Raw genomic sequence first — 15874 nt, 5'->3', positions numbered from 1 at the left:
CATGCCTTTTTATAGCTCCTGTTCTCTGCAGTGTGTTTTCACTAGAACTAGAGATTCTTGATTTCACTTTTCCTTTTTCTATCTTTGAATAATGAGGGAACTGAGAAGACTGCAAATATTTAATAGACTTAGATTCCTGTTCCTTTTATGATAAAGTTTAAACTTGCCAGATTTGCAATTAAAATTTTTCCATTGGTTCTTTTATTTTTCAGATTAAGGCTCAATAACTGTTTTGGGCAATATTAACATTTGTGTGTGTGTGTGTGTGTGTGTGTGTGTGTGTGTGTGTGTGTGTGTGAGAGAGAGAGAGGGAGAGAGAGAGAGGGAGATGGAATTAATTCCTGTGATTTGATTTTTGAACTGATGTTTAAAAAATTTACTCCCCAAATATTTATTGAGGATCTACTACAGGCAGGCACTATCTGACTTCTTACGATGCATCAATGGATTAAAAAAAAAAAACCCCAAATTTGTTTCTTCATGGGACTTATGTTCTAGTAGATAGACAAAAACATAATAAAGGATAAATTATTTAGTATATTAGAAGGTGGCAAGTACCATGGAAAAGAAAAGAAAAAAATATAGCATGGTAATGGACATTGGGAGTGCCAGGGTTGTAGGGGACATAGGTTGTAATTTTTAATAGGGTGATCCAATAGGCCTCAAGGAGAAGGTGACATTGGGAAAAGCTTGAAGGGAGTGGGAAGTGAGCCAGGCTCTTCTGTGGAAGAGCATTTCTGGAGGAGAAAACAGTTGGTACAATGACTCCAAGGCTAGAGCATGTCTGTCAAGTTTGGGTAACAAGACTACTGCTCCAAAGAAGGTGGGTGACGGAGGATCTCAATGAAAACTGTATTGGGGGCTTTCCCAGTGAAGTTATTTGAAAGTATCCATACCTCTGGCGGTATTTTCAGTTTCATTATATGTTCTCAAAGGATTGTATTATCTCACCAAAGAAGACCACACAAATTTTCACTTGAGTGGCTGAATGTAATTCATCTACCACCCCCAACGTAATGCACTTGGATTCTTCTTTGCAAGATGGTATTACTTTGGTGCACTTAAATGTACTTCTCTTTTATGTTTATACATGCATGGATCACTCTTTCAGCAGGATTTTTTTAAAAATAAATTTATTTATTGATTTATTTCTATTTTTGGCTGCGTTGGGTCTTCGTTGCTGCATGTGGGCTTCTCTCTAGTTGTGGCGAGCGGGGGTTACTCTTCATTGTGCTGCGCGGGCTTCTCGTTGCGGTGGCGCCTCTTGTTGCAGAGCACGGGCTAGGCACGCGGGTCTCAGTAGTTGTGCCTCGATGGCTCTAGAGTGCAGGCTCAGTAGTTGTGGCTTACAGGCTTAGTTGCTCCGTGGCATGTGGGATCTTCCTGGACCAGGGCTCGAACCTGTGTCCCCTGCATTGGCAGGTGGATTCTCAACCACTGCGCCACCAGGGAAGCCCGGCAGGATATTTTATGCTGTGTAGTTGGTAGATATTTTCAGTGCTAGCCTGCCATAAAGCTTACAAAGTAGCACATAGTTTCTACTGTGCCTAACAGATGAGAGGCATACTTTCAAGTCATCTTTGAACCTATCCTGTTTCACAAATGGAGGAAATAGGTCTAAATTGCATTAAGAGAGTTCTGTTAGCTATTGAAGAGGGAAAAGAAGGTGATTCAGCATTGGGACAAACTACAATTATAGGCTGAGGAACTGTCTCAAAAACATACAAAATAGGCTCAGCAATCATTTTTTCAAGATGGTTTTGAGTAGATGTTTTCTCATAGGTGGGAAGTGAATCACATAACTCATTGAGGTTCCGTAAAGCTCAAAGTTCCATCCTTCTCCCTCTGAACTATAGATAATACATATTTCAAGTCATGTAGCCAAATGGCTACAAACTCACCAACAAATGTTGATTGAATAAAATGAGCACAGGGACACAGGTAAGAAATTTTTAAGGAATAGAATGCATATGCTGGTAAAGGTCTTACCCTCTATAACAGTGATAGTGCTTATAAACTACTGGAGAACTAACAAAGAAACCAATAAAATAATTGGTTTAACTAACTAGATGAAAGCAACCTTTGTTAGGGTTATATTCCTGAGAACTAGCAATACTTCCCATTTTGGGCTAATTTACAGTTTGCAAAATAACGTTTGTCCGTCTTACTGTCAGATAAGAGTTGTCAGATTTGTTTTAAATTTGTAAGTGAGCATGTGCTTTGTGCCAAACGAGGTACTGAGTAGTGCTGGGAATACAGAGGCACTTGGTCCAGAGTTGAGAATGGAGGGTGGTGTAGCTGTGAGGCATGGACCTCAAGGAGAGAGGAATAGAGGAACTGTCATCTGGAAGTGACAAGGGGGAAGCAAGAATAATTCTGACTTCTGGATGTAACACAATTCTCGTCATGCACCCTCAGACTTTGGCCGCTCATGCGGTGTAATAATAAATAACACTGAGGGAACTAGACTGTTCTATATACTTTACAGGTATTCAGTCTTCTCAGCAATCCTCAGAAGTTGATACTGTTGTTCCCATTTACTAAATGGAGAAACTGAGGCACAGGGAGCTTAAATGACTTGCCCGAGATTGTTCAATTTGGGAAGGGGTGGAGGTAGAATTTGAAACAGGAAAGTTGGCTCTGGCATCTGGAGTCTTAGCCACTATCCTCTGCCACTTTTCATAAGTAACTGCTCACAGTTCTAAAAGAGAGGGAAAACTCTTTAGGACAAAAGAGTTTAGTACTACTGGATTATGTTACTGCCTGTACAAGAGTAACATGTTTTACCAGACCATACAAATCTGTGGGCAGGGGTTGTATCTTTCATAGTGTCCATGGAGTCCTGAGCACAGGTAGGGGTTCAGGACGTGATGGTGGTGAGGGAGGGGATGGGACCTGCAGGGAAGGCCAGAGAAGGACAAAAAGGATGGCTTGGTGGCAGTTTGCTGAGGATGCTGATCTAGGGAACATTTTGGTCAGGAGGCTTTGCCAGGAGGCAGCTTCCCAGAAGCCCAGTGGGGGTAGTTCAGAGTGACGGCATACACACTTCTCAGAAGTCAAGACATTCTCCCAGGGTATCATTTAATAAATTAATTGAAAAGTGCACTCTCTGTTACTTCAAAGTATTCATTTGCTTCAGAGCAACAAGAAGTAAAAAGAAACAAACAAACAAAAACTATTGTAAAACGAACAGAAAGAAAGGCTGTGCCCAGAAGTTTTCCTTTATAAAAGAGAATCAGGATATGTTGTAGGAATCCTTTCTTTAACCCAGCGTGTCAGAGGCACAGAGGCCTCGTTAAACTGCAGTAATTTGCCCCCAATAGAGGCAACAGCTATAGAGTTTGGTTTATTCAGCTTTATGTCAAAACACGTCAACAGCATAGAAGCCTGAGTCATGTATGGAACATTGAAAACAGTTCAGTGCCCCTGCATGCTTGCTCTTTTGTTAAGGCAGAGAGTTTAAACAGAGGGAAGTATGAATGGCTCTAATCAAGCTATTGGCTCCCAAGCTCCACTGACGCGCCTTCACAAGGTCGTGGCTCCTTGTGATCCTATCTGTGAATCTTTTCTGTTTTTTGGATCTTTTTTTTTGGTGTTGTTGTTTTGGCCACACCACACGGGTTGTGAGATCTTAGTTCCCCAATCAGAGATTGAACCCAGGCCCCCAGCAGTGAAAGCGTCAAGTCCTAACCACTGGACACCAGGGAATTCCCTACCCTTTCTGTTTCTAACACAGAGGACGTCAAGTTCCATCAACCTTTGACATGATATTGTTTCTATCAAGAGCTGAGTTCATGCCAGTGAAGAAAAGAGTGGTCAGACCTGGATTTTCTTTCTTTTTATTCAGACGCAAAGTCATAACAATAGTTAGAAATCTCCGAAGTTTTGTCTTGGTTTTTTCTTGTAATGAAGACATATTTCGGGCCTAAGGGGTAGTCTACATTTGATACTGACTTTACATCACTAGACACTGTTACCTTGTCCTAGGTCTAGAGACCCTCCAGTGAGGATTTATGTCCTGTCTCCATTTTAGAGCAGCAGTTATTCCTTCTATTAGATCTTTTTAGAGTTGTACTCACCAGCACTACAGAGTTTACTTGTTTTAAGTAGTAATTATTTTCTAGGTTACAGCTGACTACAAGCTATTCCTGCCGTGATGTATACACAGGTATGCACACACATGCACGTGCAAGCATTATTGGATGTACAATGGATAATGTGACTTGGTTTGATGAGGTTTTCTATCTCTCTCAATAACAGTATCTCTTAGAATTCCTGCTTTAAGAGATTATTTACAATCAATGTATTTTTAAAAGGCATTTCACTTTTCTAGGGAAAGTGTTTAGTGCTAAGGATTAAGTAACACGATTGATCTACTTATTGCAAGGGGCAGTAGTCACTAGTGCCAATAAATAATGGAAGTGCAAGGAAAAGTAATGGCTAGAGTTTTTTCATTACTCTTGTCCAACAGAGTAATTTCATTATTTTGCTACCACTTAGATATTTCCTAGTAACGTGTTTGAAAATTTTTACTCTTTAATTTCTTTAGATTCAGATGCTTTTGAAGTCCATATCCCAGAAAAACTATAGATCTGATACATGTAATGCAGCACATTTAACAAAAATTTTCTCACTGGGTATTTGTTTTCTAATAAACATGCATCATGAATGGATTCTTTCAATTTCCCTATAATTTAAGGGCAAGGAGTTACCCTTCAAAGCAGCTTGGAGACACCAGCTGGTAGTATGTGGAAGCCCATCAGTTTAAGAATTTGGGGGGCAGATTCATGTCATACTGAATCTCTGTAGCAGAATCTTGCTATGTGCTAACCTATGCACGCATTGAAAGATTCCATGTTTCTGAGACATGGTTTCCTTAGGGATGGCTGGTAATCTGCATGCTTGCCCTTAATTGGTCAAGTTCCCTCTCTCTCTCTCTCTCTCTCTCTCTCTCTCTCTCTCATACACACACACACACACACACACACACACACACATATCCATTCCTTCCTTCATTTCATAATTGTGGTAATTGAGATAACTGGTGTGTTCTTCCAACCAATCTTCATTCTAGCTACTTGGGAAATCCCCCAAAATAAATAGATATTTTTGCAAGGTTTGTGTCTCATTTTGTGTCCCAGTAGAGAAAGCCTTTGGTGGGTGACTGTCAAGTTACAGATAAAAAAACATCTTTTGAATTTTCTTGATATTAGAGACTTACTGCCTTTTTCTTCTTTTTCTTTTAAGCAGGAGCTTTGCTCTTGCAATATTTTACTAAGATTATTTCTCGACTGTGTTCTTGGAAAACTCTTGGACAGTTGAGATAGTAAAGAAAGAATCTGCTCCTTCTAAAGTTTAGTATGCATGTGTATATATGTATATGTATGAGCAGAAAGTCCTCTATAATTATGTAGTTTTAGTCTTTTTTTTTTTTTTTTGTAAAAGGTAGATGCTGGAGTATCTATTTATTTATTTATTTATTATTTATTTATGGCTGTGTTGGGTCTTCGTTTCTGTGCGAGGGCTTTCTCTAGTTGTGGCAAGCGGGGCCACTCTTCATCGCGGTGCGCAGGCCTCTCACTATCGCAGCCTCTCTTGTTGCGGAGCACAGGCTCCAGACGCGCAGGCTCAGAAATTGTGGCTCACGGGCCTAGTTGCTCCGCGGCACGTGGGATCTTCCCAGACCAGGGCCCGAACCCGTGTCCCCTGCATTGGCAGGCAGATTCTCAACCACTGCACCACCAGGGAAGCCCCGTAGTTTTAGTCTTTAGTTCTAGGAGAGAAAAAACTTTCTTACCCTATGTAAATTTGTTTCTTAAAGAAAATACTGTGGGATTCTTACATGTCAGCTATTTATCGTGGCATTTTGGTCAGTGATAGCTCTGATTTTTCTTTCCTCAAACACTGGGAGCTGGCCCTTTCATGGAAGTGAGCCTTAACTCTCAGATGCCCCTAATATCTATATAAGGAAGGTGAAATTAAGCAAGCAAGCAAACAAAAATCCATTGCCTTAACAACTGGATGAAGTGAATGTTGATGTGAAGAACTCACCATTCTTAATTTTCTTCTTTAGACTTGGCCTATTTCTGATGTTGCCTCCAGGAAAGACTGTGACCCAGCTGGCAGAGATGACACTTATTTCCAGGCCTGCTTTTATTTTTATTTTTTTAAACAAATTTTATTTATTTATTTTATATCTTTTGGCCGCGCCGTGCGGCATGTGGGATCTTATTCCCTGACAAGGGATCGAACCCACACCCCCTGCATTGGAAGTGCGGAGTCTTAACGACTGCACCACCAGGGAAGTTCCAGGCCTGCTTTTAATATTTATTTATTTATTTATTTTTGCTGTGTTGGGTCTTCGTTTCTGTGCGAGGGCTTTCTCTAGTTGCGGCAAGCGGGGGCCACTCTTCATCGCGGTGCGCGGGCCTCTCACTATCGCGGCCTCTCTTGTTGTGGAGCACAGGCTCCAGACGCGCAGGCTCAGTAGTTGTGGCTCATGGGCCTAGTTGCTCCGCGGCATGTGGGATCTTCCCAGACCAGGGCTCGAACCCGTGTCCCCTGCATTAGCAGGCAGATTCTCAGCCACTGCGCCACCAGGGAAGACCCAGGCCTGCTTTTAAAATCATCCGATTTAGAGCTGAACTGACTAGTTATTCATTTGATAATACAATAGCTTAACTGCCTTTCCCCTCTTCTGTTCTTTTTACCTGTGTTTTATTTAACTCTCAGTAGTTACATTATTCTTTGCAACAAGCTTTTATATACTCTTTCACCATAAACAAGAATGTAAGGTGTTATTCTCACAGCATTCTATAATTCATACTATTTTCAGTTCACATTTGGGGAAAAACAAGGTGAAGCATAGAAAGTTTTAGTAACTCCAAAAATCAAATGTCAAGTCAGCAGTGAGGCCAGGAAGACCTGTAATTTTTCTCCCAAGCCTTTCTTGCATTAAGGTAGAGTATCTGTTTCCCAGGGCTGGTTCATCTGAGGGATTTTGTCTGCTGATTTTGTTGCATCCAAACGTTGGAGTTCCTTGCACTCAGATTAAATTACAGCTCAATATGACTACATATGGTATTATTCTCAGGATGCTAAAGATCGTAAAGGTCTGCTCCGACTTTCAGGCTTCTGAGAGAAAGCGTTTTCTTGTTCAGGCCCGAAATGAAGGCCTAGTAATGGGCAGTTAATAGCCAAGATGATGGAGAGACTGATTTATCAGAAGATAGCAGAGCATAAATAGGTAATGAGGCTGCCTGACTTCCTGAATGGAGAGGAGAAAATCAGAGCTGATGCCAGTGTCGGCACAGCCCCTCCACCTCCAGCTTGTTGGAGCAGGGGCCACTGGAGAGAGGGGTCCTCGGCCGCCAGGAATCACAGAGTCGAGGGCTTTCAGTGACGTCAGAACTGGAAACTCAGCAAGGCAAATTCACAGAATGCCTCTCAAGAACTCACCTAAGAAAAGCCTTTTTTTTTTTTTTTTTGTGGTGTATGTGGCTTCACCTAGGGCTCCTGGCTGCTGAGATCTATATGACATAATCTCTGTCCTTGGGTAATACATCCCCAAACAGGTGCATGTCCACAACAGTGGAACACGTTTACATCAATTGTAAAATTTTTTGCTTCAAATAATAGCAAGAACTGGCATTTGAATTATAGAGCAAGTATGACTAGAGAGGAATTCCATGGGAATTGGTTACTCATTAGACCCACATGGTTAGCTCTTTAAAAATTCCCGTGGGAATTCCAATCTATTGCTCCTTGTCCTTCCTTTTTTTTTCTTATAGTGTGTTGAGAGTCTGCTGTGTGCAAAATAGTATGCTAAGGTGCTTGTAGACATGTTTCTTGGCCCTCACTTAATTTATCTGGGGAGGCCACCAGATGGAATCCCTTTTACCTCCTTTTTTGGCCTTCTCTTACTCTCCCTCTCCTTTTTTTTTTTTTGACTTTTAAAACTTTTATTATTTTGGTTGAACTCAACGACAAAATTCAGGCAGTAAATTGTCAAAAGAACATACATTTTAGTTGCAAGAAATATAGGGGGATTCAGCAGGTAGATCATCAGTTTCAAAGCTAAACACATTTTGTCGTAAATTGTGAAGATAAGGGAAAGGAGCTATTGTTTATTGAACATCTATCATCTCAAAGCCTTTTACATCCATTTCTTATTGTTTCCAGGATAACGAGTACATTTCTCACATTGTTTTATACTGGTGGTTCTGAACCCTTGGCCACCCCTCAGAATCACAGGGTAGCTCTTTAAAAAATATTGATGCCCAGGATCCATCCCAGACTAAAAGAATTAGAATCTCTGAGTTTGGGGCCCAGGCAGTGGTATTTTTTAAAAAGCTTCCTGAGCAAGCCTGATATGCGATCAGGATTGAGAACCACTGGTTTGGAAGTTCTTTGGCATTTGGGGTTCCAGCCTGTTCTCCCACAATAGATGCCTCACATCTTCTGTCTCAGGAATATAGCATTTCCTACAATCCCTGAATGTGTTGAGTTTCCCATTTTTGTGCCTTTATAGGGCCTTTTACCAGGAGTGCTTTCCCCTGCATTCTTGGTCTGAGGAGCACCTCCTCAACTCTCTGTAATCTATAGTCAGAGGGCTGCTGTTGTACCTTGTACAAATATCTATTATTGGACTTCCAAATATTTTGTAATAATTTGTGTAGCAGCTCCTCTTTTTGACCGTGAGTTTCCTGGGTGCAGGGGCCACGTCTGACTGTTCTTTGTATCCCCAGAGCCTGGTGTGTTTCCTGAGGTATGGTCAGTGCTCCATAAAGGTTGAATGGATTGTAACTTATCCTTTCGTTTTCACAATAAAGCTACAGAGTGTGTATTATTATTTTTGGTCTTTTAGAGACAAGGACTTTCAGTTCAGAGACATTAAACAATTTGCCCTAGTTTGTTCCATTAATATATGGAAGGCCCAGAATTCAAACCCAGTTCTGCCTGGCTTTAAAGGCTATGCTTTTTTGTTTTCTTTCATTTTGTTTTAAGATGTCCTGTTGCTGGACACTGTTTGGTTCTTGCAATACTAAATATAGAAGGTTGGATTTTAAGAGCCTTTTGGTTAAAGATAGTATGTAAATTAAATGCAATATATGATACAGATTATGACAACTATGGACATGATTGAGTTGACCACATGAAAAGAGGGAGGCATTTAACATAGAGTCATAGATATACAATTATGAATAGAAAAGACTAATGCTCTTACACATATATTGTGCTAATTTATGTATTAGGTAGATCTATTTGGTAGAATCCTCTTTTAAAAAAAGCCATTGTTATACAATTCTGCTTCAATAAGTTCCATATCTTAAGTAACAGACAGGGGAAAACAATATTGTTGATGTGGCTACAGGAAATTCTAGAATGAGGAATCTTAATGTTAATAGGTTGTAGTATCAGTCTGTTTGAACTGTTTTGTCAGAAGTCCACATAAGGCAATGGAGTAATTACAGTCAGGTTATGGTGATTCTTCAGTTGCCTTGTCTGATGTAGAAGACCAGGGAAAATAGTTAAAAGTAATTATTGGTATTTTGTTTTTTATTGAGCTCAAAGTATTGGATACCAGGAATTACACTTGTATTTTTTAAAAAACTAAATAGAAGCAATCAAATGGCAAAGAAGAATTTAGGATGCAGAATAGCTAAAGATTCTGTTACATACATTGAAGACTTTGTTTTAATTATGTTAATTATTTTCAGAATTATCCTGTTGTACAATACTGTTTGACTGGTAATACTCCCATGCCACTGATATTCATTGATTCATTATTCAGGTTGGGCTTAATTAAAAACCCAAACTACCTGTCTTTCTCCTTGTGTCAAAGTTCTGATTCTACCATGACAGTCTTAGTGTCATCTTTGCTTTAAAAAAAGGTTGTAGGGACTTCCCTGGCAGTCCAGTGGTTAAGACTTCACCTTCCAATGCAGGGGGTGCGGGTTCGATCCCTGGTCGGGGAGCTAAGATCCCACATGCCTCGCAGCCAAAAAAAAAGCCAAAAACATAAAACAGAAGTAATATTGTAACAAATTCAATGAAGACTTTAAAAATGGTCCACATCAACAACAGAATCTTTAAAAAAAAAAAAAAGTTTGTAAGTAAGACAAGCTTGAAAAGTTCATTTATATCTGCTCTTTGTAATATGTAGGGTTGCTCTGGTTCATGGCTGTAGATGTGAGGAGAAAAAGACACGCTGCCAAGAAGCAAAATGCATAAGGAGCTTGAGGGTTATATTAACTTCACATTTAAATTTCAGCTATTGCCCATGGATAATAAACAGGCCTCAATCTGGGGATTGTATCAGGTTCTTCTGGTCCTAAAATTCTTTTTTTTTTTTTTTAAAGATACCTAGGGTGCTTTTTTTTTTTTTAAAGTTTAATTTTTGTTTATTTATTTATTTATTTATGGCTGTTGGGTCTGCGTTTCTGTGTGAGGGCTTTCTCTAGTTGCGGCAAGTGGGGGCCACTCTTCATCGTGGTGCGCAGGCCTCCCATTATCGCGGCCTCTCCTGTTGCGGAGCACAGGCTCCAGACGCGCAGGCTCAGTAATTGTGGCTCACAGGCCCAGTCGCTCCGTGGCATGTGGGATCTTCCCAGACCAGGGCTCGAACCCGTGCCCCCTGCATTAGCAGGCAGACTCTCAACCACTGCGCCACCAGGGGAGCCCTGGTCCTAAAATTCTATGATTCATTTTTGAAATTTGAAATTTAAATTATCCTTATGTAATTATATTGATTTATTAAATTTTCTTGCCATCTGGATAGTTATTTTATATTTTTGCCTTTTTCTCCCTCAATCTTTTTTCACAGCTATGATCAAAGTCAGCCTCACTGCTTAAAACACACACACTTCACCATACCTGTGTAATTTTTTTTCTTAAAAAATGGATTTCCTTGTGTATTGTAAAGTATAATGCTTAATTTCTAAGGTTGTGCTTTGTGTCAGATGTGGTAATGTTATTGACTTTCCTGATGAAGTCAGAGTTCCAAAGATTGTTTTTCATGGTTTGATTTTCTTCTCATATGCTCTAGAAGTGCTCTTTAGAACCCAGTAAAACCTGCAAGCACCTCCAAACTGCAGGATGAAAGCAAAGATGAAGCATGATGGAAAAGGCCTGCCAGGAGGTGAAATGCTGCCCTACTACCAAACAGGGTGATTTGGAAATGACATTTACCCACATGCCTCAGTTTCCTTATTTGTAAAATAAGGATGTGTATTATATGAGCTCTAGGTTATTCTAGGGTAACAAAGCATTTGGTTAATAGATTTTAAAATCACAAGTCATTCTTATATAGTAATTTGAAAAAATGCATTTCTGCAAAATAATAATAATTTTCAAATGTCTCTAAGAGCCATTACTACCTTTTAATCTTCTAGTTAAGTTAATAAATATTAGAATTTTGGGGGGCAATATATGTTAGGCACTCCCCCACCAAAATAAAGAGGAATATCCTGATTAGACTAGTTCTCTCTTCTTAAACATTTTCTTTTCTTTTGAGCTAAGAAGGTAAGGTCTAAGATTAAGGTGTCGAATAATAAGCTGGATTGTTAATTGCATGAGTTCAGTGTAATTCTACTTAATTTATAATTTCTCCAAGATAACCTAAAGAGGTAAATATGTTTCTTCTCTTCAGCCTACTTGTTAAGTCAGACATATGGGGATGGCAGGTGCCTGAATGGTAGACAACCATCCAGAATGCAAGGAAACCATGCTAACATGTATTTTCCTGATTACTACTGCAAATTTGTTTTGGCTGGGAAGTTCTGTGTTTGGAGTTTGATCCTTTTGCCTTCATGAGTGTCAGTTTTACTGGTGCAGGTGCCTTAGTTTTAAGCCAGCCACGGAGGAAAATGACACTGAACACTGATGCAATCAACTTGTTATTGGAGTTGCTTTTCTAAATGTTCAGGGACATTGCCAGTGATGCTGTATTAGTTTCCCATTGCTGCTGTAACACGTTATACCGCTAACTTAATGTCATAAAACAACTAAAATTAATTTTCTTATAGTTCTAGAGATCAGAAGCCTGAATTAAGTCTTAAAAGGCTAAAATGAAGGTGTTCTCAGGGCTATGCTCCTTTTGGGGGCTTTAGGGAAAAATTGTTCCTTGTTTTTTCCAGTTTCTAGAGGCTGCCAACATTCCTTGGCATGTGGCCTTTTCCTAACCTCATTTTAATCTCTACTTCCATCATCACATCTCCTTCTCTGACTCTAATCCTTATAAGACTCTGGTGACTACATTGGGTCCACCTGGATAATCCAGTATACTCTCCCCATCTCAGGGTCCCTAACTTTATCACATCTGCGAAGTCCCTTTTGCTGTGTGAGGTGACCTGTTCACAAGTTCCAGAGATTAGAGTGTGGGCATCTTTGGGGCTGTCAGTCTGTCTGCCATAGATCCCTTCTAATCATCCAGGTCATCATCCAGATGTCATCTCCTCAGAGAGACCGCCATACCACCTAGAACCCTATCTACCCTGGTTACCTGTTTACCCTGTTTTATTAAATCTGAGAACAGTGTATTTATATTCTAAGTTTATTTTTTATCCAATTGTTCATTTTCTGTCATTTTATTTGTCACTTTCTATCTCCTTCCACTAGAAGATAAGCCCCACTAGAGCGGAAACATGATCAGTCTTCTTCATCTTGCCCACCAAATCAGAAGAGTTCCCAGCACTTGGTAGACTCTCAGAAGATGCTTGTTGAATGAATCAATCTGTATACAGTCTAAGGAAGCCTTCCTTACATTAAAACAATATTAATATAATCGCGTTCCTATTACTTTCAATAATGCAAACATTTTGGGGCTTCCCTGGTGGCGCAGTGGTTGGGAGTCTGCCTGCCAATGCAGGGAACACGGGTTCGTGCCCCGGTCCGGGAGGATCCCACATGCCGCGCAGCGGCTAGGCCCGTGAGCCACAACTACTGAGCCTGCGCGTCTGGAGCCTGTGCTCGGCAACGGGAGAGGCCGCGGCGGTGAGAGGCCCGCGCACCGCGATGAAGAGTGGCCCCCGCTTGCCACAACTAGAGAAAGCCCTCGCACAGAGACGAAGACCCAGCACAGCCAAAAATAAATAAATAAATAAATTTATAAAAAAAAAAAATAATAATGCAGACATTTTTCACTAACGGCAGTTAAACATGCTGTCAATAGATTTTCTGTTGAATTTACATAATGGGTTTCTCCTTGGGACATGGATGAGGTCAATAAAGTAAAATACCAGATGTAAACTGAAACTACAGGAAAAAGAAAATATAAGAATTAGAATTAATGCAAACAGTAAATATCTTGCTAAAAAAGAATAGTAATGTTATTTTGATCCAAGCTGTAATCATGATGGCGTGATGAATAACATGTGTCCTCTGCCATGTTCATAATAAATGCTGAGAAAGAATGGAGGAGAGAGAGGTTCTTTTTAATTGAGACAGAGCTTTCCTCAAGCTGTTCCCAAAACATGGTTGTTAGCACTTCAGGAAACTCAAAGAGCTTTTAGAGAAAAGAAATTATCCATTGAGGTGGCATTAAGAACAACTTGATGGAAGGATGGCATTTCTGTAAGCAGGTAATTTATAGCTGTGCAATTGTTGTTCATGTATGCATCCAGGTGATTGATCAAACAAACCCTCAAATGAGTCAGTCAGTCAGGAAATACTTATTGAATACCTGATGCTGGTCAGTACTGAGGCCCTCATATCAAAATGAACCGTATTGAGGAAGAGGAGAGAAGGAAGCTAGAAGGGGTTGGGAAGACTTCCTGGGAGAGGGAAGTTTGGATTGAATTGTGTCCCCTCCAGAATTTATATGTTGAAGCCCTAACTGCTAATGGGACTGTATTTGGTGACAGGGTGTTTAAAGAGGTAATTAGATTAAATGAAGTTGTAAGGGTGGATGCTAATCCAATATGACTGATATCCTTATAAGAGGAGAGAGAGAGAGAGAGAGAGAGAGAGAGAGAGAGAGAGAGACCTGGGGTACACATGCATAGAGAGGAAGCCATGTGGCCATCTGCAAGCCAAGGAGAGAGGCCTCAGGAGAAACCAAATCTGCCAACACCTTGAGCTTGGACTTCCAGCCTCCAGAACTGTGAGAAAGCAAATTTCTGTTGTTTACGTCATCCAGTCTGTGGTACTTTCTTATGGTAGCCCGGGTAGACTAATACAAAAAGGAACTTGATCTAAGTCTTGAAGGATGAATAGGGCCATTTCTGGGAAATGGCCATGGTGAAGATCACTACCCCAGGGTCTGGTTTGGAAAAGCACAAGTGATGAATGAAAGCTACAGAAGAAGTTGGAATGCACATAGTTTGTGGAATTAAAGAGTAGAAGAGAGAACTGAGTGTGAATGGGATATGGGTGGGTTCTTGGGAACTTGTGTGCTGTTATGTCTGGGATGGGGGAGGTGATTGTGGAGGACCTTGATATGCAGAGAGAGAAAGTTTGTATTTGATGTAGTAGAAAATATAGGACTTACATTTGGGGTTTTGGTAAGGAGTCAGTTTTAGGAAAATCAGGGAGGATATGAACTGTGGCAGATATGAAAATGAAGAGTAAAGTGTGGATCCAAGAACCATCATAAAAAGAAAAAAGAAGCCAGAGTTTGGTGATAACCTGAGTGTTAATTGGGAAGAGTGAGGAGTTAGGGTTGGATGTTTAACGAGGCTAAGAAGTATCCAGATAGTTCTTCATCCTTGGGGTTTCACGAGGATTGGAATGTGTTAGCAACTGAGGTGTGGCATTCTCCCACTCCCACTTATTTCAAAGATTTTAAAATGGAAAGGTTATCCTTTGTTTCCAGAAAGCTTTATGATTATTAAGCACTCTCCTTTCTCCTGATACCATAGCTTAATGAGTGTGAAAATCCTAGGTATGATTGAGGTGCCCTTTGTGCCCCACAGAATCCTAGAACGTCCCTTCCTAAGATGCGCTGGTTCTCGGGGAGCAGCACCACCGTCTGCCTCACGTGCTACATAAATACAGTTGCTCAGATGGTTTATGTCTCTAAAATAGTGTATGCTTGCTTTTCTCACTGCAGGAATTATACATGTTTATTGTAGAAATTTTGGATACTATAGACAAATATGAACCAAAAAATCAAATAATTTATAGTTCTACTGCTCAGGTATAGCTACTGTTAATACGGGGAGTCAAGATAAATAGTTTTGCTTCCTTCCTCCTTTCTTTTCAATTATTACATGTGGTTATTCAATATGCTAATATTAATGTTATTGGTAACACTGTATGTTTTTTAGAGTCCCTTGTGATTTTCTCTGGGAGTCCCTAGATTGGCATAGGAAATAGTGATTTTTTTCCCAATAAACTTTTGATGGGTGATGTTTGCAGTAGATGGGCAGAGGCTCAGTTTTTCTCTTAGGAAATTGTGGAAACCTCTATGAAATTACATTTGGTAAATTAGAACTGAACTATTACTTTGAAAGTATGTATTTGAGATAGGATGAAAAGGGTTTTTTAGAAGTTTAGATGTCTTCCTTGTAAATAGATCACATTCATCATCTTAATTTACTCTTGCATTGAACATATTTTTCCCTATTTCTTTTTTAATCTACAAAGCTTAATTTTAAAGGAGTCAGTCATCTAAAACAGAATGAAATGTAGTTCAGTCTTCTTGGAAATGAAATGTTTAACCACTTGAGATAAAGCTGAAAGGGAGGGTACTTGCCCTCCTTGATTAAGTGGTACTTTACTTTAGATTAGTGAATAGTTTCTAAGAAGGTGCAAATTTTACTTTGTTTTTATTTAATTTCTATGTTGAACTGGTTTTCTAATTTATATTATAAAACTTTCAAATGATCATGAGAAGTGCTTATCATCTGATCTCTATGGCTGAATAATAAATACC

The 15874-nt window shown here is 39.9% G+C and overlaps 1 protein-coding gene across 19 annotated transcripts in view; it reads left to right on the top strand.

The window, feature by feature from the left end:
- ADAM22 (ADAM metallopeptidase domain 22) overlaps window positions 1-15874 on the top strand; it is a gene marked incomplete at its 3' end in the record, with an annotated part of 239376 nt that overhangs the window by 20656 nt on the left and 202846 nt on the right. The gene's annotated exons all lie outside the window — the stretch shown is intronic.

Source organism: Balaenoptera borealis (assembly GCF_965194805.1).
Source record: "Balaenoptera borealis genome assembly, chromosome: 7".
NCBI classification, from domain to species: Eukaryota; Metazoa; Chordata; class Mammalia; order Artiodactyla; family Balaenopteridae; genus Balaenoptera; species Balaenoptera borealis.
The sequence above is the reverse complement of the archived record's forward strand: the minus strand, read 5'-3'. Positions and strand labels throughout refer to the sequence as shown.